This window comes from Pongo abelii, chromosome 4 (genome assembly GCF_028885655.2).
Source record: "Pongo abelii isolate AG06213 chromosome 4, NHGRI_mPonAbe1-v2.0_pri, whole genome shotgun sequence".
NCBI classification, from domain to species: Eukaryota; Metazoa; Chordata; class Mammalia; order Primates; family Hominidae; genus Pongo; species Pongo abelii.
The window spans coordinates 73,029,957-73,054,624 of record NC_071989.2 but is presented as its reverse complement, the minus strand read 5'-3'; the positions used below and the strand labels follow the sequence as shown (position 1 = coordinate 73,054,624).

Here is a 24,668-nt window from a genome sequence, read left to right as displayed (position 1 = left end):
TCCCACCTATGAGTGAGAACATGCGGTGTTTGGTTTTTTGTCCTTGCGATAGTTTGCTGAGAGTGATGGAAGAAAATGTCTTTTTTTTTTTTTTTTTTGTAGAGATGGAGTCTTGCTCTGTTGCTCAAGCTGGAGTCCAGTGGTGTGATCTTGGCTCACTGCAACCTCCACCTCCCAGGTTCAAGCAATTCTCCTGCCTCAGCCTCCTGAGCAGCTGGGACTACAGGAGCACACCGCCAGGCCTGGCTAATTTCTTTTGTATTTTAGTAGAGACAGGGTTTCACCGTATTGCCCAGGCTGGTCTCAAACTCATGAGCTCAGGCAATCCACCTGCCTCAGCCTCCCAAAGTGCTAGGATTACATGGGTGAGCCACGGTGCCTGGCCATCTTTGTTTTATAAACGTAGGCCACCCTAGAATTTTATGTGATAAAATGTCTTTAATTTTCAGCTTTTCAGGGTTACTACTGTTATTCTTATCCAAACCTATTTAGTCACTGTCAGGCAGATGACTCTGATATTCTACGTGCCAAAATGGGGGGACATTAAGGTTTCTTAGATGAGGCTGGGAGATTGAATCCCTTGAGGCCAATCTCTATAGATGCATCATAGAACTTTTTTTTATTAGGTTCTAAGGATCAACAAGGCAATAGGATATAGGTCTCTGCCACTCTTAGGACCCTCAGAAATCCATATTTTTCCAAATTTGAAGTAATATCCTCTGTATCTCTTTCTGTTTCCATTTCTTTGCCCCCATCAAAGCTATGCCTGCCCTGCCTGTTTCTTTCTGATTCTCATCAGTGAGATCAGGCTCACACAGATGAGAGCCAGAAAGACAGGTGCACTTCACATCACTGACATAAGGGCAAGACTTACCTTTCTTCCTGAAATGAAAGAAAATAAAATATAAAGTAAAAACAGATAGCTTTATTCATCATCCTTCTTCAGTGATGCAAAGAAAATACAAATATCTTCATAAATATTTCTGCCACTGAAGTCATATATATGGAGCAGGACATAGAATGGGACGTTTCCCTATTGACTTTGGCTGAATTTTTATTGAAGCTCCAACTGAGAAAAGGAGTTAGATATATCTGTGCAGGCTTTGCTGAGAAAAACCAGATTGTTCCAGGCTGTATCATTTCCAGAAGCCTTATAGAAGAGCATTTTAAATCCATTCTCTGAGGGGAAATTGTAAAAGAAGAGAGAGTAGTGGCATTCAACTATTTAACGCCTCCTCTCCCTCCCACCACCACCTGGATTTAATAAGCAAATCCATTGAAGAGACAGTACTTGCAAGCAAAAGGGGCTGGCCTCACATTCTCCTGCTGGCTGCTTGGTGGGCTGCAGTTTCAGGCCTTGCTTGTGCTGCTAGTCATGTAAGTACTTGGAAGGCTTGACTTGTGTTCCCTGAGGATGGGGGGAAGGGGACAGTCAGATGGCTCTTGACGGGCAAGGTCAAAAAGCAGCCCTTGATGGCAGAGTGAGGAGAGGGCAATTTTGAAGACAGCCTGTTCAGCTGCATCTGTTTCCTCTGGCCAAATGGTTACTGCAGAAGACAGCCAGGAATGAATATGGTAATCATAAAATGGTTTTGAAGGTTTTTTATTTGGAAACAATTTAAAACTTACCAAAAAACTGCAGTCTAACTTAGAGAACTTCTGTGTTCCCTTTACTGAGATTAATCAACTGCTAAAATTTGCCACATGTGCCTTATGTTTTTTGGGTTTTTTTCTTTATCATTCTCCCCATTCCCTGCTCTCTTTCTATGTGTAAAGTTTTGTTTTTTTTTTTAAACCATTTGAGAGTAAGTTACAGGTGTCATGTCTCTTACCTCTTATTGCCTCATCATTTATTTTTATGAGCAAGGACATTGACCTACATGACCCCAAAACAATTATCAAAATCAAGAAATTTAACATCAATAGATGACTACTATTGACAGACTATTTACATGTTACCAATTGTTAATTATATAATTTATTATTCAAATCAGGGCAATTTTGAAAGTGATAGAGTGATATTAAAATTATGCCAGGACAACAGGTAGAAACTGAGGCCATGCTAAGAAAACTAGGATGTATAGTCAGTCATTCTGGGCTTGAATGGTCTGTTAAAGATCTCATTCAAGAGAGCTGCCCCCTTCAGGAGTGAGGGAAATCACCAGAAAGGGGCCAGAAGTGCACACTGAGAGCTGAGGCTGAGGGTGACTCCCAAGGGCTAGCCAGGGTTCAGTACTAAGGGCAATATGGCGGCCCTTGCCTTGTGAAGGTGTGAGGAATGCACAAATGTATTCAGCCTGATACAGCAGCATTCGAATGCCTGCTATGACAGCATACAGGACAGCTGAGAGAGTGAGACAGCCTGTGCCAGCTGAGAAAAGCTGTTTTGTCCCTTTCTGCCTCAGTCCTCTACCACTATGGTGGTCCTGGGGGAAAGAGAGGCAGTTCAGGGAAGAGAGGGAAAGAGCTAAGACAAGGGGAATGAAAAGGCAGACTAGGTCCCTTCTTTGTTACTTCTGTTCCCCATCGTTGAGATTAGAATTGCACCAGGGGAGGGATAGTCTTTATTATGATGAGAGATTAAGGTTTGCAATTATATTGGAGAGAAACTTTTAAAATTAGAAACAAAATCATTCAAATACATGAAAGTGATGGGGAAAAAATGCAATTTTCTCTCACAGGAAAGAAAATCCCATAGGTCATGTTTGAAGGAGGTGATGGGAGAAAAATGACACAACTTTTCAAATCCAGCATGTCTAATCAGCTGACTACACATGGTTTAGAAAAATTAAAACATTGCCTAAGTAAAATAGAACCAGAATTCATCACTTCTTTTTCTCTCCCCAGCCCTCTGGAAAGCTGTGCTTTACTTGTTTACATTATTCTTCTCTGCTCCCTTTTATTTTTTTAAAAATATGCATTATATATACAAGTATATACACATGCGTGTATATATATGTGTGTGTATATATATGCATGCATATACGTGTGTGTGTATATGTATATAAAATACTGCACATCCTATACTAAATTTGCTTTCTTCACTACTTTACTATATGCAATAGGTATCTTACAACATATCACCGGCTCTTCATGTTACAAACTGTAAAGATCTACCTCATTGTAGGGACACATCATTGTGTGAATGTATTATGATTTACCTAACCAATTTATTATTTATGACAGTTTGTTTTCCATCGTTAGTGATGATAAATAATTTATTATATCTTTAGGATAAATTCTCAGTGAACTTGTATCCAAAGTGTAGACTTAAAGGATTTTGTGATATAAAATGCCACATTTCCTTTCCAAAATTTGTATCTATGTACACTAGCAATAAAAAGAGGGCCTCTTTCCTCACCTTATTGTCAAAAATCTAGTGAATATTATTTATCTATCAAGTACTTATTCATTCACAAAGGGATACACTTCAGTTTACTTTCCAGTGGTCATAACCAGAAATAAGACAGTCCAATGGTATGGAATGGAATAATAATTTTTTTCTTTTCTTTTTCTCTTTCCTCTTTTCTTTCTTTCTGAATAGCTCTTCAGATTTAAAACCTAAGAATTAATGGGAGAAGCAAACAAAATAATTCCACGCATTGCCAATGTTGAATATATTCAGAGCTTTCCAAAATTTGATAGCTGGATCTGAAATTGTTTTTTGCATTAATACAGTTTTGTTTCTGACTGATCATATGGTTCACCACAGAACCCACCTCCACTTGTTGACTGGTTACTTTCGGTGACATCTGTGTGAGTGGGATGTTAGAACATTCTGCAAGAACTGCAAAATTGTGCTTCATAGGATTATTAGAATTATGCTTCATTTGATACCATTTCAATTCTTTGCTTCTGTTTTTCCCTTATGCTAACTCTCTAAAAACTGAAAAACTAATAATAGCAGTAAGGTTGGAACCACAAAATTGTGGCCCTTTGTCTGGCTAGGCACTTAAGAGCATCACAACTATGAATTTGCACTCCATCTGCTTTGCTTATAATGGTGAAAATTCAGGTAATTTCTTTTCTTCATGGAGATGCATTGTTCATAAATGGCATGTTTCTTGCTTACTCCTGTGCTGAAGCCATGCTTAAGTTCCCAAGGAGAGATTATTTCATAGAAAAGAAGAGTGAATCAGGTGGCTGTGTAGGACTGACAAAGACCCGGCCTGCTGCACCCATGAATAGTTCCCAGTGGGTCTCACAGCTGTAGCTCTAAAGTAAGTCAATTGCTTAGCTTTAGGAATTACTTTAATTCTTTATGCTTACCAAAGTCTATATAGACCAATTAAAATATTATTTTTTAAATCAAATAGTACTCTATTAGAAGGTTGAAGCTTCTCCAAAAGAGTCATAGTTCTTTTCCACCGGGCCATGTATTTCCAAAATTTGTGTTGCTGGAGCATCTTGGCTGTTTGTAGGAAGTTCCCACAAATATGGAAAAGATGAGTAATTTTTTTTATAACTCAGAGCTTTTATGGAAGAAACAGTCTGCAAATAACAGTGCATGAACTCTTATCCGTGTGTCACCTTAGGGTGCTATTAGTCAGAAGGGATACACTAGAGGTTGCAAACCACTGGCCAGCAGGATCATCTGTCCCATAGTCATTTCCTTTGTCTAACACAAGGTGTTACGGACTGAATGTTTGTGTCCCTAAAATCCTAAACCCCCAAGGTGATGGTATTAGATAGAGATGGGACTTTTGGGAGGTAATTTAGGCCATGCAGATGGCACCCTCATAAATGGGATTATTGCTCTTACAAAGGAAACACCAGAGAACTCTCTCCCGCTCTTTCCACTATGTGAAGGTGCAGTGAGGAGTGGGCAGTCTGCAACCTGGAAGGGGACTCTGAGAAGAACCTGACCGTGCTGGCACCTTGATCTCAGACTTCCAGCCTCCAGAACTGTGACAAACAAATTTCGATTATTTATAAGACACCCAGTATATGGTGTTTGTTATAGCAGCCCGAACTAAAATACGGCTTTTCAAAATATTGATCGTTAACTGGTATTTAAAAATCTGGATTTCAAGTTTCTTTTGGAAAACTGAAAGATCTAGTATTGCTTGGGTGACATTCTTACACAATAATCATATCACTGCCCCTTCAGGACAGAATATGGTCTTCACTCATTTATATTACCTGCTTATTGTAGAATCTTGAATTTATAACCCCTGTTACATTCTAAAGAGGCACAACATACTTTTTTGAGAGGCAATTCTTTAAGACAGCTCAGTTTGCTATCCTTTTTAAAGTTTCACATTCCCAGTGAGTAAATGATTCTACGTTCTGGCAACACTTTGTACCTATCTGGATGAAGGTACTTTTCATAATATGTTGTTGGTTTTTCCCCTAAGCCTACCTTCTCCTATAGACTTTGAGGGTAGAAACCATCTCCTGATTGCCATTTTAATGTTCCAGTGCCTATCGCTGCATGTAGGTCCTTGAGAGCTGCTTTCTGAATGAATGAATGCTTGAATGAACAAATGAACAAATGGCCCATTCTATTAATGATTACTTGGGTTTCCAAACCAAGAGGGATAGAGGTGACTTAGGATGAATTTTTCTCAACATTTGGTACTGTTTGAATAGTTTGCATCATATAGATCTTCGAATCAATGTCATTTGAAGCCTGAGCTATAAATTAGAGCAACACTGTTGCCATGGAGCAGCTTTGTTTTTTTCTGAATACTGGGAATAACAATTCTTATTTGATTATCCTATTAAAATTAACACAAAACCTAACACAAACTCATTATCCCTGTCAAGTTTTTAATCATTACCTGACAAAAGAAGAAGCTGAAATCATCCAAAAATATAATTTCTGTCCTCCTTTTGAAAGAATAACATATTCAAGTTTTGTCTCATTGTAATTTCAGTTCTGTTTTTAGTTAGCCTTTTATAAAAGAATGTAAAATCTTCTTTCCAATCTCACCTTTGTAAAGAATGTAAATAAAAAGTGTTCAGTGTTTTGGAACAGTTTTAATATATTTCTCCTTTAAATTAGGATCATAAATGCTCAAAAATGTCATAGCCATTTAATGAAAGGGTGCATATTTTAGTGACTGCAATGAAAGGGAAGCTATTGAACAAATGGTATCTGAGGGTGGTTGTTCTAATTAGAATTGTTGCATAAGAAAAGCAAAAGCAATTCCCCGTATGAAGAAGGCAAAGCTGATTTAATCCAATCTTATTAAGGACAGGTCTATTGTAAGCCAGATTTTAATCAATCATTTTACCACAAACCAGAAGTTACATTTACATTTGTTTCCCACCTAGATACTACAACATTTCTATCACTCTCATCTCATGTAGTTATCAATCACTTTAACACTGATATATTTTTGAAGTTAAATTTAAATCATATGTAATTACATATATGAAATTCAATTTTGTATCACAATTATGTTATAAAATTGGACATAGGTCCATTTCTATGTGGGCAAAATCATCATAAAATTGATCAAAGCACTTTTTAAATAGGAAAGGGTTAATTGGACATCTGGCTGTGAGAAATTTTGAATGGATTCTATCTGCTAGGAGTAGTGCCCACTACAAGAACATTGATGTCTTGATAAAACTAGATTGTGCCTGGAGAAGTAGCAATGCATAACTATAACTTGATTTTTAATTGTATATCTCTGAAAGCATATTTTATATCATATATTTACTAAAGAAAAGACTATATATTTGCTATGTTAATTATTTAAAAACTATTTTAACTAGATATTATTTTAGAATATCATTAATATAGAGAACAGGCTCAAACAATATTATTTAGTGTTTCTTGACTATGGAAAACCACATACTTCTCTGCAAATGTAATTCTTGGCAAAGATTTGTCTCCATTCTGGACATTTGAAATTTCTTTTCCAGTTTAGAATGATAGTGTCCCAGCTTACACCTAAAGTATTGCTTTAATATTCTTTGTTTGAGTGTTTAGTGAAAAGGGAGTGCAAAGGAAATTCACTCAACTCTCCATTGGAAATGAATACCCCATCATTTTTATCATGAGTTCCCATAGTATTAAAGCATTGTAAATGTGTAGCAATTACTGAACCTGTGGTATAACAATTTTCCCCACACAAATATAATTTTATATTTCTTTAAAGAAATTTTAAAAATATCTAACAAAGAGAAAGCCTGCCAAGATAATCTTAACCAAATCCTTGTTTGATGTGCAACAGTGGATGGGAAAGTAGGACCAGGGGTCCTTCTGGGATGTTCTGTCCAACACTGAACTTTTCCTCAAAGAACCTTTGTCAAAGGCAAGTTCCTCTGTCCTTAGAACATCAGTAAAGTTACCTCATGGTTCTCAAGAGGCCACCTGCTATGGAAAAGAAAGAATGTGAAGCCCACTACAAGGGTGGGGCTATGACTTCTTGGAGTCAACATTTGGTACTGGTTGAGTAGTTTGCATCATATAGGTCTTCGAATCAATGTCATTTGAAGCCTGAACTATAAATTAGAGCAACACTATTGCCATGGAGCAGCTTTATTTTTCTCTGAATACAGGGAATAACAATTCTTATTTGATTATCCTATTAAAATTAACATAAAACCTAACACAAACTCATTATTCCTGTCAAGTTTTTAATCATTACCTGACAAAAGAAGAAGCTGAAATTATCCAAAGATGATTTGATTGTTTAAGACAGCTCAGTTTGCTATCCTCTTCAAAGTCTCACATTCCCAGTGAGTAAATGATTCTGTGTTATGGCAACCCTTTGTACATATCTGGATGAAAAGCCTTGGATTCTCTGCTACTCCTGTAGTATACAGGGAGTCCTACATTTCTAAAATTAAAACTTGAAAGGACTTCTCATTTACCTCCAATTTCAAGTGTAACTTTTGACTGGTAGTGGAAAGGCGGTGCAACGCAATGCTGAATGGTGATTGTCTCAGGTCTCATGATGGAAAAAAGGCAGTCCTTTTGTAGGCTTTGAAGCACTTACCTTTTGCTCTTCATTAAGCTGTTCTTACTCATGAAGTAACGTCATTAAGTCGCCTTACTCCTGAATTATGGACTCACATTTCTCTGACATGGAGGAAGTGTGCTGGATCCACAGAAATCTAACTTATTCTGCCACCCATCTCAACTTACCCTAGACCATTTCCATACCCATACAATATCAATATTAATAAGTATGTAGATGTCAAATTTACTCCGTACTCTTGGACTTGCTGACAAACTGATGTAGTTATAAGAAATGATATGTAAGTTTCATTTAAATATATGACTTTAAACTTCCTCAATTATCAGAATCACATTTTAGCAAGTCGATTGTAAGACACTGTGCCAAACAGTTATATAAGCTTCTAAAGAAAAACTAGTGATCTATTTCCTGAATCTTCATCCCTTATTCTTTAAAAAAAACTTCATTTTCAGTGCTTAATTTTGACCATTTGTTGCCCCACTCTTAGACTATCAAAATAGCTTTTCAATTGATTTTCTTATTTCCAGATTCTTCTCTACAGCTTCAAACCATCCTGCACAATGTTGTCAGGTTAATTTCCCTAAGAACTAGCTACTTGTATGCTGAAAAACATTCAGTAATTCTCACTCTCCAGCAATAAAACTTATAAACTTATTAAAAGGTAAAATTTTATTATGACAGTTCCCTGCTTAGCAACATTTTGACTCCCCATCACCCTTAGAATAAAGTCCAAATGCCTTAAAACATGGCCATCTAGCTCTCTCTGACCTATTCCTGACTGCCATTCTAACTGCGTGTGTCTCTGTTCTTCTCACACACCCCAGGTGCCCTGGATTTTGATATAGTGCTATGACCTTCTCCACAATTTTCCATGGTTAAAACTTAGGATCCTAACGAAACATAGAGAAGACAGAGCCAGTTCATGGTAACTTGGGGACTTGTACCATCCTCAAAAGCCAAGGGATTTGACTGCAGAGAGAACTATTCATAATCTGACTGCTTCTCTGCATCCTGACTCCACCAACACCCTAGTCCAAGTCACCATTATTTTTTATCTTAATTACATGCCTTCCCTTTGGTCTACCTACATCCACTCCTGTCTTACTCCTGGTTTTCTTTCAGTCCTATGCATTTGTCATGCTTGTTCCTACCATAGAGACTTTGTATTTATTGATCACTCAGTCTCAAGGGCTGCTTCTTCCCCTTCATGCCTACTTACCTCATTTTCATCCTTTATGTTTCAAGTCACTTAGGCCTTCCTCAGGAAAGTCTTCCTTGAGCTCTCTGACTACATCGAATGCCCTTCCTGTGCTCTCTTTCAGCTCTGTGTGCATCTTCTTCATGGCACTTTTTCACAGTAACACCTTTTACATGCATTTTTCTGACTGTTTGGATAGTATCTGTCTCCTCCATGATACTGTAAGCTTCATTAGAGGAAGCGCTAGATCTATTTTTTTAAACTACTTTATTTCTGGGGTCCTGGGCAGCTCTTGATCAAAAATAGTCATACTTAATAAATATTTTTAGAATGAATTTGAATAATAGATCAAAGTCATCTCTTAAGCTTATTTCAAAGTAATATATTTTGATCCAGATTTATGACTTCTCATTCCCCCCAATGTGCATGAGAATAAAAGATTTTATTAATGTTCAACTTTTTCAGAATATTACATTCTTTCTGTTTCCTGAGAAACCCTGCAGCTAGGACAGATTTTCTCATGTCCTACTATCTTAGCCTTTCTAGAGACATGATGGGTTTCTTGCTTGCTTGCTGCGTTTTTTTTTCCTCTGAGATTTCAAGTTACCAAACTTTCATAATAAAGTTTCCTATCAGTGTTTTTAAAAAGTTATAAGCAAGGAAAATATGGGAGTTGTTAAACAAACAGGTAGAATTAGAAGTAAAAGTATGATAAATAGGTAGGTGAAAAACTTAATTTTAATCCATTTTAATATTGAGCCTCTATAATCTTAAATCTTATTTTAGGTCCCAAATTATATTTAGGCTCTGGGTCCTTTCCAGGCAATTTTCTCAGCCTGGCACTCTCTATTCTGTCCCCTACCCCATCCTTCCTTTGCCACACATCCTTTAGATCTAAGTAAAAATAGCATGTTCTAAGGATTGTTTTCTCTGGTTTATCAGCTCTGTGGATGGAGCCATTTAATTTTTTTGTTGCTGTATTTCCAAGTACAACGCCTGGTATATAAGAACTGCATAACTCATATTTCTTGAATGGATAGATGAATTAAATGAATATCCTTTGCCATCTGGGTATAACCTTTTAACTGACACTGCCTCTGACACAAATTTTACACTCCATTTCTGTGGCGTTGCTTCCGCCATCTCTAGACTTACAATGACATTCCATTTTCCTAAAATAGCACTATGTATCTATGTTTTGTTTTGGTTTTGTTACAGACTTCCTTCCACCCTTATTCATCATGGCCTATCTACCACGAAGCTATCTGCTTTGCTGTACCTTTTTTTTCCCTAGCTAGAAATAATCCCTTTCTCCTCTAAACTTTCAAAGCCATTAGCTGGTCACATGTCTAAGGCAATGACACCTTGTATTACAGGCATTAATGAAGGGCTCATATATCTCTAACTTGATTGCAAACTCTTTAAGAGAATAGGCTATTTTGTACCCATCTCTCACCCATAATTTCTAACATAGTACCTTGCAGATAATACTCATGTACTCAGTCAATATTTGTTAAAAGAATTGAGTAATAGCCACTCTAGTTAACCAAAGGTTTTCCTATTCATGTTGCTTAGTTTGCTTAATCTAAGTGTTTAAACCTCCTGTGCAAAAGAGATTATTTTATTGTAGTCTTATTTAAGCAGTTTGTTTTATAGCAATTTCTTTTTGTTATTTGATTTTAGGAACTCCCTTTATATTTAGCAGATTAAGAATTTTTAAATGAATACAAATGGCCCAAAAACCTGGTCATAAATCTTCTGGATCGTGGACTAAGAACAGATCCATTTTCCCCGGTTTACAAAGAAAGTACTAAATGGAAGAGGTGATTCTACAGTATGCAGGATTGGACCTTATTCAAGAATTACTAGATTTAAACTGGTCATTGTAAGCAATTTAAAAAGTCAGTATGGCCCCAAGTCTATTCAGTTTCCAACAAGCATAGAGCAAAGCATATCTGACAGTGACCTACATATAGTTAGGAAATTAAGGGGCTTAGTAAAACTTCTGCTAAAAACATTTTTGGAGAAATTCTTAGCTAAAAATCCCCAAGGGATTCTTGAAGAAATCAGAAATGATAATTCAGACATAAAGTGCATCCATCTTTTTTTTTTCCCAAGAAGGAGAATATTCTAAGTGAGTGCTTACTTACAAGGAGCACAGAGTTTAGAAAATTAGAAAGAGTTTTACAAGCGGCACACACTTAGGGCTTCGGGGTTGTCTTATTCTGCTTGTGGTGCTATAACAGAGTATCACAGATTGGGTAATTTATAAAGGACAAAAATTTATTTCTCACAGCTTTGGATGCGGGGAAGTCCCAGATCAAGGCACTGGCATCTGGGGAGGCCTTCTTGCTGGATCCTCACATAACAGAAGGGTAACGGGACAAACCCATTCCCAAACTCTTTATATGGTGGCATTAATCCCTTCATTTTTCTGCCCTCAGGACCTAAACATCTCCTATTAGAACCCATCTCCTGGCATTATTGCATTGGGAATTAAGTTTCCAACACATGAATTTTGAGGGGCACGTTCAGAGCAGAGTAAGGGTTACCATGGAAAGACCCCAAAGGGACAGAGTATGCAAAATACTCTTAATGATTATACCAGAAAGAGTATAAGATGTTTTTGTATTTGCCTAGAAGTCATTTGCAAATGAATTTGGGGGCCTGGGACAATAAGTAAGGAGGTCTTAGGGATTAGATTTCTCATTGCTATGGAACTGAGTATTTTTCGATGACAAAGTTCCTCTCCTTATGTTAGGGGAGAAGTTACAGAATGTGAAGTCACCTAGGATAAGGAAAAGGGGTGTTTCCCTGGGTTTAATCCAGTGCTAGTCTCTGTGAAATTGCATTTCCTGGTTAGTAAGTGAATGCCTGTTTATAGCTTGGAGTTGCCTTGAGAGGGGTGGGAAGCAAGTTGGACTTGTCCTGCACAGGATTGATTTTAAGGACTATCTCACTATAGTGAGATACCTGCATACCTGCAGAATCGGAGCAATGGGAACATTTCTGGAGTTACTTGAGAGATTTTGTCAGTAGAGAAAGAGTTCTTGGGTTTGGAACAAATAAACAATGAATGGTGCCAGTGTGGTGCCTCACATCTACAATGCCAGCACTTTAGAAGAAAGGCAGGAGGATTGCCTGAAGCCAGGGGTTTGGGACCCTGTCTGTATACCAAAAAAAAAAAATAAATAAATAAAGTAAAAAAAAATTAGCTGGGTGTGTTGGCGCACGCCTGTAGTCCTAGCTACTTGGAAGCCTGAGGTGGGAGGATTTCAGTGAGCTATAATTCTGTGATTGCACCACTGCACTCCAGCCTGGGCATCAGAGCCAGACTTTGTCTCTGATAAACAAACAAACAACAACAAACAAACAAACAATAAATGGGACACACTCAAGGATTCCTGAGACTGAACATGGTTTGTGTCGAATTACTTTTCAAAAGTCCCAAGGGAAATGTGGGCATGGTTGTAACTGATGAGAAATTCTAGGACCTAGTTTATTTTTTCCTACTTTAAACTTCAACCTCAGATTACACACTGAAGAAGAGCACAAAGTGGATTGTAATAATGCAATCTAACATAAATAGTCGTTCCTCAGTTAAAAAAAATCCCAATAACCAAATGAAAATGTGTCCTAAGTATATTGTAGTGGTTAAGAACTCAGACTTGGGTGCTGAGATTTACACACGTATTCAACCGTGTATCTCTTCTCCCTGTATCTCCAACCTCAGTGTTCATTTACTGTGCAGTAAAAGCTAAGAGCTAAGAAAATTCAGCATGTTATTTAATCTATTTTTAAGTATTGGTCGCTTCATTAGTGGGTGAAGAAAATGATAGCAACTACTCTGTAGAGTTTATGTGAGGGCTGAAAAGCAAGAATACTCAATACATGTTGCTTATTACTATTTTAAGAATATTCTTTTCATGTGATACAATTCAATATAATAAAATAAACTGAAATGTAGGGTATACAGTTTCGTATTGGACCAGCTTCAAGTTTTGATACTTAGATGAGAAAGCATGAAGCAGTGGAAAGAATTCCATTCTGGGAATTAGATGACCTGCATTCCCTGGGCAAGTTTCTCAATGCCTATGGGTCTATGGTTCTTCAACTGTACACTGAGACTTGCAGGTTAGATCAGTGACCACAAAAGGTGAGCACCTACCATACTGGCAATGGAGATGATTTAAGTCTATTTGAACCACAGATCAAATTGCATTGAACTACAAAATGTGTGTTTTTCTGTTCAGTTTTCTTTCAATACTTCTATTTAAATTAAATCAAAGAGAAAGGTTGAGTTTAGTACTAGTCATCACCCCCTGCCAACATTTGCTAAACTCTCCTTTTAAGAGAAGAATAAACTACAGGAAATAACCAGTATCTAAGTAGACTTAAATAATTTATTTGTTTTCATTGTGCTTATTTTTGTGGTTACTTTCTATTTATGGGAAGTAATATTGGGTAATTATTTACAGTTCCCATTTATAATATTTATATAAAGAAGTAACCCTATTTAAAGAGAATTATTACATCTAGGGAATATGTACATTTTGAAAAAATTGTGAAGGTGACTGAAGAGAGACATTTGGGAAACATTCTACTATTCAACATTGGATTATTTCAAGTTCATGGTTTCAAAGGTGAAATAATGGCACACCAGATTTATTTATAAAAGCTAATAAATTTTACACTACGTAAATGAGAAAAAATAACAAATTCACAGTCCTAAAATAAAGAGTCAATGCATATGAGTTTAAAAAGTAGGAATTTTTGAGAAAGGATTAAGAAAGAAGTCCTCATGTTAGGACTAAGGACCTTTGGATAGATTTTGGGTCATATTAGGCATGGGATGAGATTAGAGACAAGAGAGAAGGAGCTTAATCAAACCATATTATTCAGGTAGGAATACTTCAAAAAAATTCATTTCCTTTTCTGAAAAATTTCCATTTAAAAAGAGGATTAATACCAAGTGTTGTGGTAAATACTAAGAAGACAACTGGACATTAGTGAAGATATGATAGTATGGAAATCAGTTCCATGAAATGAAAGAAAGAAAGTATACCAGCATACTTCATTATATCGCACTTTTGTTATTGTGCTTCACTTTATTGTACATTATAGATAGTGCATTTTTTAATAAATTGAAGGTTTGTAGCAACTCTGCTTTAAGCAACTCTATAAGCACCATTTTTCCAAAAGCTTGTGCTCACTTCATTTTTTTGGTTCACATTTTAGTAATTTTTGCAATATTTTAAGTTTTAAACATTATTATTATATCTGTTATGTTTATCTGCGATCAGTGATCTTTGATGTTACTATTGTATCTATTTTGGGGCATCACGAACCATAAAAGATGGCAAATGTAACTGATAAATATTCAGTATATTCTGACTGCTCCAATGACCAGTTGTTTCCCATCTCTCTACCTCTTTAGGGGCCTCCCTATTCCCTAAGACAAAATAAAATTGAAATTAAGCCAATAACAAGTCTACAATACCTACAATAGTCTCAAAGTATTCAAGTGAAAGGAAGAGTCATATGTCTGTCACTTTAAATCAAAAGCTAGAAATAATTAAGCATTGTGAGGGAAGCATGTCAGTTGCTGAGACAGGCCAAAAATTAGGCCTCTTGCATCAAATAGTTAGCCAAGTTGTAAATAAAAAGGAAAAGTTTTTGAAGGAAATTTAAAGTTCTACTCCAGTGAACACATAAATCATAATAAAGAGAAACAGCGTTATTACTGATATGGAGAAAGTTTTAGTCATCTGAATAGAAAATCAAACAAGTCACAACACCCCTTTGAATCAAAGGCTCATCCAGAGCAAGGTCCTAACTCTATTTAATTCTGTGAAGACTAAGAGAAGTGTGGAAGCTGCAGAAGAAAAGTTTGAAGGTAGCAGAGGTTGGTTCATGAAGTTTAAGGAAAGAAGCCATCTCCATGACATAAAACTGCAAGGTGAAGCAGCAAGTGCTGATGGAGAAGCTACAATAAATTATCCAGAAGATCAAGAGAAAATTATGGATGAAGGTGGCTACATTAAACATCACATTTTAAATGAAGACTAAATAACCATTTATTGGATGATAATGCTATGTAGGACTTTCATATCTAGAAAGGAGAAGTCAATATTTGGCTTCAAATCTTCAAAGGACAGGTTGACTCTCTTGTGAGGGGCTAGTGCAGTTGGTGACTTTAAGTTGAAGCCAATGCTCATTTACCATTCCAAAAATTCTAGGGCCCGTAAGAGATTTGCTACTCTGCCTGTACTCTATAAATGGAACAACAAAGCCTGGCTGACAGCACATCTATTTACAGCATGGTTTGCTGACTACGTTTAAGCCTACTGTTGAGAACTAGTGCTCAGAAGAAAAGACGTCTTTCAAACTATTACTGCACATTGACAATGTACCTAGTCATCTAAGAGCTCTCATGGAGATATATAAGATTAATTTTTTTTTTTAATGCCTGCTAACACAACATCCATTCTGCAGCCCATGGATCAAGGAGTAAGTCTGATTTTCAAGTATTATTATTTAAGAAATGTGCTTCATAAGTTACAGCTGCAAAAGATAGTGGTATCTCTGATGAATCTGTGCAAAGTAAATTGAAAACCTTTTCTAAAAGATTCATCATTCTAGGTGCCATTAAGAACATTCATGATTCACAGGAGGTGGTCAAAATATCAACATTAACAGAAGTTTGGAAGAAGATTATTCCAACCTTCATGGATGACTGAGGGATTCAATACTTTAATGGCAAAAATAACTGCAGATGGGGTGGAAATAGCAAAAAAAAAAAAATAGGATTAATAGTGGAACCTAAAGAGGTTACTTAATTGCTGCAGTCTTATGATAAAACTTGAACTGATGAGTTGCTTCTCATGGATGAGCAAAAAAAAAAGTGGTTTCTTGAGATGGAATCTATTCGTGGTGAAGATGCTGTGAGCATTGTTGAAATGACAACAAAGGGTTTAGCATATTCCGTAAACTTAGTTGATAAAACAGCCATAGATTTTGAGAGGATTGACTCCAATTGTAGAAGTTCTACTATGGGTAAAATACTATCAAACAACATCACATGCTACAAGGAAATCTTTTATGAGAGGAAGAGTCAATCAATGAGGTCAGCTTCATTGTTTCTTATTTTAGGAAACTGCCACCATCACCCCAAACTTCAACAACCACTACCCTGATCAGCAGTCACTAATATCAAGGTAAGACCCTATATCAGCCAAAAAATTATCACTTGCTGAAGGCTTAGATGATTGTTAGCATTTTTTAGCAATAAAGTATTTAAAAGTATGTAATTTTTTTAGACATTGCTATTGCACACTTAATATACTACAGAATAGTGCAAATATAACTTTTATATGCACTGCTAATGCAATTTTTTTGACTGGCTTTATTGCAATGTTCCCTTATTGAAGTAGTCTGAAACTGAGTTATGGTTAAGGTATGCCTGAATATGTCTGTATGTATGTATGTATGCATGTATCTATAACATACACATTTCTTGTATATATAATTATTTCCTTATGCCATTTTATTCTTGCTCATACTTGAATGTCTTGCAGAAGGGTAGGCATCAATAATAATCAGTAGCACAATGTTGATATTTGATACATCTTAGCTAGCATAATTTACAGTTTTCCAAAGAAGAACAATTATAATACATCATTGTAACAATTGATATGACAGATACACAATTCCTCCAACTTATTTTATGCCCACTTTTCCAAATAAGTGTCTGGACAAAAATTACAATGCTTTTTAAGCTTTGTCTGTTAATACTCAGATTTGTCTTGGATGTTAGAATAAAAAAAAATTCAGTGAATGCTACTGCTTCCTGTTCAGAAAGGCAACATGTCAATTTAATAACCATTCCACTATTACCAGGGGGTCTTTCAAAAACATCTAATTTGAAATTGGCTAACCAAAATTGTTTACTTCAATGTTAATTTTTTACTTTTGAATTGATTTTCTAAGATGAAGATAATTAGAATTAATTACATAACAGGAGGTATACTGAGAGTCACAGCAGTGGTGATGGTAGTGGCCTTCAGCAGCAAATGGGGGTGGTTCTTTTGCTTACCACCTTTATGACCTTAAGCAAGTCACTTAATGCATCTAAACATCAATTTCCTTAGCAGTAAAATGCAAATAATAACACCTAATGCTTTGATGATTAAATATAAATCACTCAGTGTAGTTACTTACACAAAATAAATGCTTAACAAACATTAGCCATGATAATAATCATAGTCAAGACTGATATAGAATAAGTAGTAATAATACTTTTATTTTTTTCTCGAGAGTTTCTCCATGTGAATGGTAATTAATTTTTAAAAATAATATTCTGTACAGCCTTTCATTTATATAGCAAATGCTTCGTCTTAAGACAGGTGGCACGTTTCTAGAGAAACCGTTGCCTTCTATAATTGCTTTGACAAAAGTATGAATGAGAGAATAAATATTAAAAGTAATAGCTTAGTGTTAAATATTATAAGTGATAGCTTTAATATATTACATTGGATTTCTGGAAAGAGTTGAGTAAAATTTTTTCATATATCACAGTTTTTGCTTTCCAGTGAGATGAAGTTTTGCTAGTCAATCTTTTCCTGTTTCTAAATGTGAACAATGTAATGACTCATGGGGAATAGCATAAAGGTTGATAATACTGTTTAAACAGAAAACTTTTCTGGAAGTGAAAAATATTTAAGAGACATATAAAGTGACTACATAAAATTATGAGTCAGATAATGTAATTTATTTTTTTAATTTAAAAATACTCTAAGAAGCACTTCTTTAATGACAGAGTAAGGACTTCCAAAAACAAACTCTTCCATAAAAACAATAAGAATACTAGCAAAAGGTGTCAAAATGTTTGTTAGGATGCTAGAAATTAACCAAAGTCTTGCAACAATATGAGAAACATTTATATAGGAAAAACGTCTGAATCTTTGTAAGATCCATGAGCTTTGTGGTATTTTGACTTGCCTCCTTTGTATTCCCCTCTCCCTAGCTCTTTTGTAGCCTTAAAAACCATCAGACTCAGTACCAAGCAGATGTAAAAATCAGCAATCTAATAACCACTGTAGGGGTAGAAAAGATTTGGAGCTCCCCATAAAGCCCCATCTCCAGAGAATGATTACTGTTTGATCGGTCTGGTAGCTCTTGGTAAAGCCCATTTTCAAAAGATAGCAGTCTTGCCTTTATTTGACCTGATTCAGAGCTCAATCAGTGAGGAAATCCCAACCCCAAGTAATTTGTTAAAAACATTCAGCAGCAATTGTTTAACATTGCAGCCACTTGTGGTGGCAATACAAATTGGGGAAAACAAAAAGCTGCCAATAAACATAACATAAAAATTTAGGAATGAGGTGTACATAGGGGACTTTGAAAAGTTCCAGTATATTTCTAGGGATTTATGCTGTTATGTGCAGGAATGTGTGTATGTTCAGAGAAGACCTGAAAAGACCCAATCTCTCCCTTATGACTGACCTTGAAGCTCTGTGCAATAGACAGTAAAGGTCATTTCAAAGTGCTAAGTGACTGGAATATTAAAGGCATACCTCAACACATACACGGATCCCCTTGGCAAAGGGTGGAGTGCTTAAAGATTCAAGACATTTAAGTAAACCTATGTCCAATCATTAACTGACAACTAAACTAAGAAGAAAATTCTGTGTTTATACATGACAAAGAATATAGAGTCTTATTAAAGTAATCTAGGAAAATTAATAAACAGATAAACAGCAACAACAACAAACAGCAGCAACAACAAATCTTAAGGAATGAGGAAATCTGATTTCCAAACTTTCCACATTATACTATTCAAATGTTCAATTTTCAACAAAAGTTATGAGATGCATATATAAACAGGAAAGTGTGGCCCATAAACAGAAAATAAAAAGTCAATAGAAACATCCCTTAAGAAATCCCAGATGTAGAACTTTCTAGACAGAGACTCCAAAACAGCTATTATGAATATGCTCAAAGAACAAAAGCAAACTATGTCTAGGAAAATTAAAGTATGAGAAAAGACTATATTAAATAGGAAATAGTACTAAGGTGACAGAAATTATAAAAAAAAAAGAACCAAAATAGATAATCTGGAGTTAAAAATTACTACACTTGAAATGAAATATTCACTAGAGGGATTCAACAGCAGATTTAAACTAGCTGAAGAAAGAATCAGCTTGAAGACAGGTCTGAAAAACAAAATAAATAAAGAATAATAAACAAATGCAGAAAAATGAAGAACCATTCAGAGACCTGTAAGATACCATCAAATGAAACAACATGTGCATTATGGTAATCCTAGAGGACAGAAGAGAGCAGAAAGAATATTTGAAAAAAAATGGCCAAAAACTTTCTAAATAAGATTAGTAACATTAGCTTACATATCCAAGCAGCCCAACAAAATTCAAATAAGACAAACTTTAAGAGAGGCACATCTAGGCACATCCTAATCAAACTATTGAAAGACAAAGACAGAGAATCCTGAAGCACTTAGAGAAAAATGACTTATAACTTACAAGGTATATTTAATAAGATAAACAGCTGACTTCTCATCAGAAACAATGGAAGTCAGAGGTAGTGGGATAACAAATGCAAAGCTCTGAGAGAAAAAAGCTACCAACCAAGCATTCTATGTACAGCAAACTATCCATCAAAAATAAAAGAGAAATTAAACAATTCCGAAAAAGAGAAAAATTAGGAGTTTATTACTAGAAGACCTGCTCTGCAAGAAATACTAAATAGAAGCATTCCTTCAGGCTGAAATGAAAGCACAATATTCCATAACTTGAATCTAGTTAAGGTAACTATATAGGTAAATATTAATATAAAAGACAGTAAAATGTTTTTTGTTTGTTTATGTGTTTGTTCTTTGGTATGTCACCAGAAAAATAGATAAATTATACTTCAGAAAAATTAAAAACTTTTTTTTGTGGAAAATGAAGCTATTAAGAATGTGAAAAGATGTCCCACAGAATGAGAGAAAATATTTGTAAATCATATATCTCATAAGGGACCTGTTTCCAGAATATAAACTAACCTTAACTCTTTGATTATAAAAAGACAAATAATCTAATTAACAGGTGGACAAATGATTTGAATAAACATTTCTCCAAAGAGGATGTACAAATAAGTGTTCAAAAATTGAAATAAAAGATGCTTAACGTCAAAACTTTAATGAAATTCAGAACTATAGATGAAATAACACTCCATACATGCTAGAATGGCTAAAATGAAAACAGACAATATATATTTAAGACATTAATGAATAGGCTTATGGGCTCATTGCAGTTGTTTTTATGTACAACTCAAGTCCTTTACCCTGTTCTTATCCTCCTCAAACCCATCCCAAATTTATCCCCCAGCTTGTCAAACTAAATGGCTGTCAAGTAGTTTGGAAGTCAGTCACTTCACTCAGGCATCTGTCCCCAGCCTCGAACCAGGTCTTACTTATAATGGTGGCTTGGAGCATACATTGTCTAGTGATATTAAGGATATTGCATTTATTTAGTTTCTGATTAAAATTATATGTCCTTGTCCTTTCACTTCTCAAAAACCTTAATGTAGGCAGGGACTAGCAATAGTTTTTCCATCTTCCCTTGGGCAAAGGCAGGGAGCACTGACTTCAAGCAGTCAGCTTGGTCCTTGCCCCTCATCTCACTTAGAACTCCTGTCTCCAGTTAGCCTGTTGTCGTGTAGCAGTGAACTCTTGGCCACCACTTGCTGTTTCCATTTTCCAACTCTCACAGACCTGTGGCTTTGTCCCTTCAATTTTGTGTTTGTTTCTGCTTCATAAAGATGTTTATTTTGCTTCAGAGGTGGGCTATGTTCAGATTGCTCTTGAGATATTTTGTCTATCATTGTCAAAGATTTGCAGCTAAGGTATTAATCAAAGTCAAAACTTATAACCAACATTTTTATCAGAGCCTCCCTCCCCCGTTTAGCTCTCTTAATTGGTGTATTTTTAGAAGCCATTTTCAGGAGTTGTGTTGTATCGGCTTTGCCCACAAAAGATACTAGAATCTTGACTTTAATATAATTGTTTATTTTTTAATATATGAGAAAATTTTTTTGGTTTGCAACTTTATATAAATAATAAAAAGATTAAATAAAAATGGCTAAACAAATAGTAGGGAATTAGCATTGTGTAATAGTTTACTAAGTGACATATTTATAGACATCATGAAATGTCATAATATATAATATGATTCTCATGTTAAATTTCCAAACATTTCCATCAAAGAACTGGTGAAATTCTTAGCCAGGAATGCTTCATGAACTAGTTTCTCCTATTATGTTCAGAAACTTTTCTTCTGTCACACTTTGGCTCTGACACACACTGAGTTTCTTTTCTAATCTATTCTTCCCTGGATACAAATGATCATTTCTTTGTTTCAAAGTCACAATCTTATGACTTTGCTTGTGTACTCTGACATACTGCCATACCTCCTAGGGACACAAGTGCTCCAATCTGAGAAATAGTGATCTTAAGAAAAGATTTGAGGGGAAGAACCCTAGTCATTAGTAACTCTTTAATATTTTAATAAACTTTAGCATATAATTGGTTTATTTAATGACTATGAGTCAGTATGAAGCCAGATAAACATTATAATAATAATAATTTACTATTTTTATTGTTATCTCAGTACTGCTTTCTTAATCTTTAAATCCATTATGCAGAATTGTTCATCCCAGCTGCTAAATGAAATCTTGGGCAGAACAGCAAAAGAAACTGTTATCAGAGTGAACAGGCAACCTACAGGATTGGAGGAATTTTTTGCAATCTACTCGTCTGAAAAAGGTCTAATACCCAGAATATACAAGGAACTTAAACATATTTACAAGAAAAAAACAAACAACCCCATCAAAAAGTAGGCAAATGATATGAAAAGACACTTCTCAAAAGAAGACATTTATGCAGCCAACAAACATCTGAAAAGAAGCTCAACATCACTGATCATCAGAGAAATGCAAATCCTAACCACAGTGAGATACCATCTCATACCAGTCAGAATGGCGATTATTAAAAAGTCAGGAAACAATAGATGCTGGCGAGGCTGTGGAGAAATAGAAACACGTTTATGCTGTTGGTGGGAATGTAAATTAGTTCAACCATTGTGGAAGACAGTATGGCAATTCCTCACAGATATAGAACCAAAAATACCATTTGACCCAGCAATCCCATTACTGGGTATATACCCAAAGGAATATAAATCATTCTACTATAGAGACACATGCACACATATGTTTACTGCAGCACTATTTACGATAGCAAAGACATGGAACCAACCCAAATGCCCATCAATGATACACTGGATAAAGAAAATGTAGTACATATACACATATATGCAGCCATAAAAAGGAATGAGATCATGTCTTTTGCAAGGACGTGGATGAAGCTGGAAGCCATCATCCTCAGCAAACTAACACAGGAACAGAAAACCAAACACCACATGTTCTCACTCATAAGTGGGAGTTGAGCACTGAGAACACATGGACACAGAGAGGGCAACAGCACATACCAGGGCCTGTTGCAGGGGTTGAGGGGAGGGAACTTAGAGGATGGGTCAATAGATGTAGCAAGCCACCATGGCTCATGATACCTATGTAAGAAACCCGCACATTCTGCTCATGTATCCTATTTTTTTTTCTTAGAAGAAATAAAGAAAAAAAATCTTGGGCAGAGACAATGGATTTTCTAGTCATTTTCAGGTATTAAAAAGTCCAGAAAATTTTATTACCAAAACTTCAATAATTTTGAATTAAAACATTCTTTAGTTTTGCTTTGACTCAGGCTTTAAAACTTGTATGAAAAGTGCTTTATCTCCTGTTCTCCTTCTAGATGCTGGTTCTAGTCTCATCCACGGATAGGCCTAGGGGTGAAGTTTAGAGATAATAAGAATCAGATGTTTTTGCTCCCTGTATATAGCAGATTTCCAAATGCAGGTTTCTTTCCTGTGGGACACTCCTGTCATTTCTTCTGAGGTTTTTCCCTGTTCCCATTGCTGGTGGCTCTTCCTCTTGCAGTCTGCTGACAGACAACATCTTCTCCAGCTAGCAGCTGCCTATGATTCTCCCCTTAGTCCTCCAGCTGCACCCCCCACCACTGCAGAATCGATGCTCTTATCTGAGACACTTTTCTATAACTCAGACTTGGCTATTTTTCACGGTCCTCTTTTGCTGATGGAACACAAACTTCTTGGCTTTCCAAATTGTGGAAGCAAAGTCTGTTCCCTGTATACTTACCACACATTACCCTAGCCGTCTTCTTACCTTTTATCTTTTTCTGGTATGGGTCAGAAACTGTCCTCAAACTCCAGGGAACATATGGCAAGCTTTCTGAATGGTTCTTTTAAATCTCCAGTCACTTAGGAAGGAAAGACCTCCTTGGTCTTCTCACCTCTTTCTATCTGCTACATTTGGGGCAAGTGATGTGCTAAGAATTTCAAAGCCACTTTCAAATAATCAATATAATTTTTCAAAATATCACTTTAATGTAAAAGACATGCTATTTTCAGTTTTTAGAAGGCATTTCTTTGGAAATGACTTTTTAATAAAAAATGTTTTGTAGGTTTTCCCATACAATAAAACAAATTTTGGAATCAGTCAATAACTATCTCAAAAATTCTTTGATTTCAATTATTTCAATAACTGTTTTACATGATTTCTCTATTTAAAGAACATGGTCAGCTGTAAAACTCCATTTGACCATTAATTCATTTGACAATTTTTTTAAAACTTTTTTTTTCTGATTTGAATTATCAACTAAAAATATACAAGCCAATTTGATTCAGACGGAAATAGCGCATTGTTCATCTTACCCACTTGTGATTTTTGTGATGTTTATATTTCTTCCATATTTGGGTTGCCTTGTCTAGGCACATCCCGATATCCTTGTCCAGATGGCTTTCGTCACTGTGTACCCCTCCTGTTGTTTTATTTTTTTTTTAGACAGAGCCTCACTCTATCACCTGGGTTAGAGTGCAGGGGTACAATTTCAGCTCACTGTAGCCTCGATCTCCCAGGCTCAGGTCATCCTCTCACTTCAGTCTCCCAAGTAGCTGGAACTACAGACATGTGCCACTACACTGAGCTAATTTTTGTATGTTTTGTAGAGCTGGGGTTTTGCCATGTTGCCCAGGGTGGTCTCGAACTCCTAGGTTCGAACAATCCACCCGCCTTGGTCTCCCAAAGTGTTGGGATTATACGTATGAGCTGCCATGCCTGGCCTGCTCCTGTTGTTTTAACTGTAGAATGCATATGTTGTCCCAGACACTGTGATGATTATAACCTGTCTGTTCTCTCTAAGAATATTCATACTATATGTGTTTGCATGCCTCACCTGTACACATTGCCATTTTAAAATTTTAAAAATCCTTTTATCATTTCTGCTTTCTCACACATTTTATCTTGTATATATTTAATAGAAATATTCCAGAGAATACTTCAGAGCTATAATTAAATCTGAATATTTGAAATTCTTCTACTAATTGGCAGTCTTGAGAGATGCA

General features: G+C 35.8%; 1 long non-coding RNA gene across 2 annotated transcripts in view; it reads left to right on the top strand.

Annotated features, from left to right (window-relative positions):
- LOC129059279 (uncharacterized) overlaps window positions 1-24,668 on the top strand; it is an 85,691-nt gene that overhangs the window by 5,613 nt on the left and 55,410 nt on the right. The window contains exons 2-3 of one of the 2 annotated variants that reach the window (XR_008525073.2): window positions 16,288-16,352; window positions 21,838-22,724. The exons of the other annotated variant lie outside the window; for it this stretch is intronic. This is a non-coding gene — a long non-coding RNA (uncharacterized LOC129059279). Of the gene's footprint in view, window positions 1-16,287; window positions 16,353-21,837; window positions 22,725-24,668 lie in introns of those variants that run through there. 2 annotated transcript variants of the gene reach the window in all.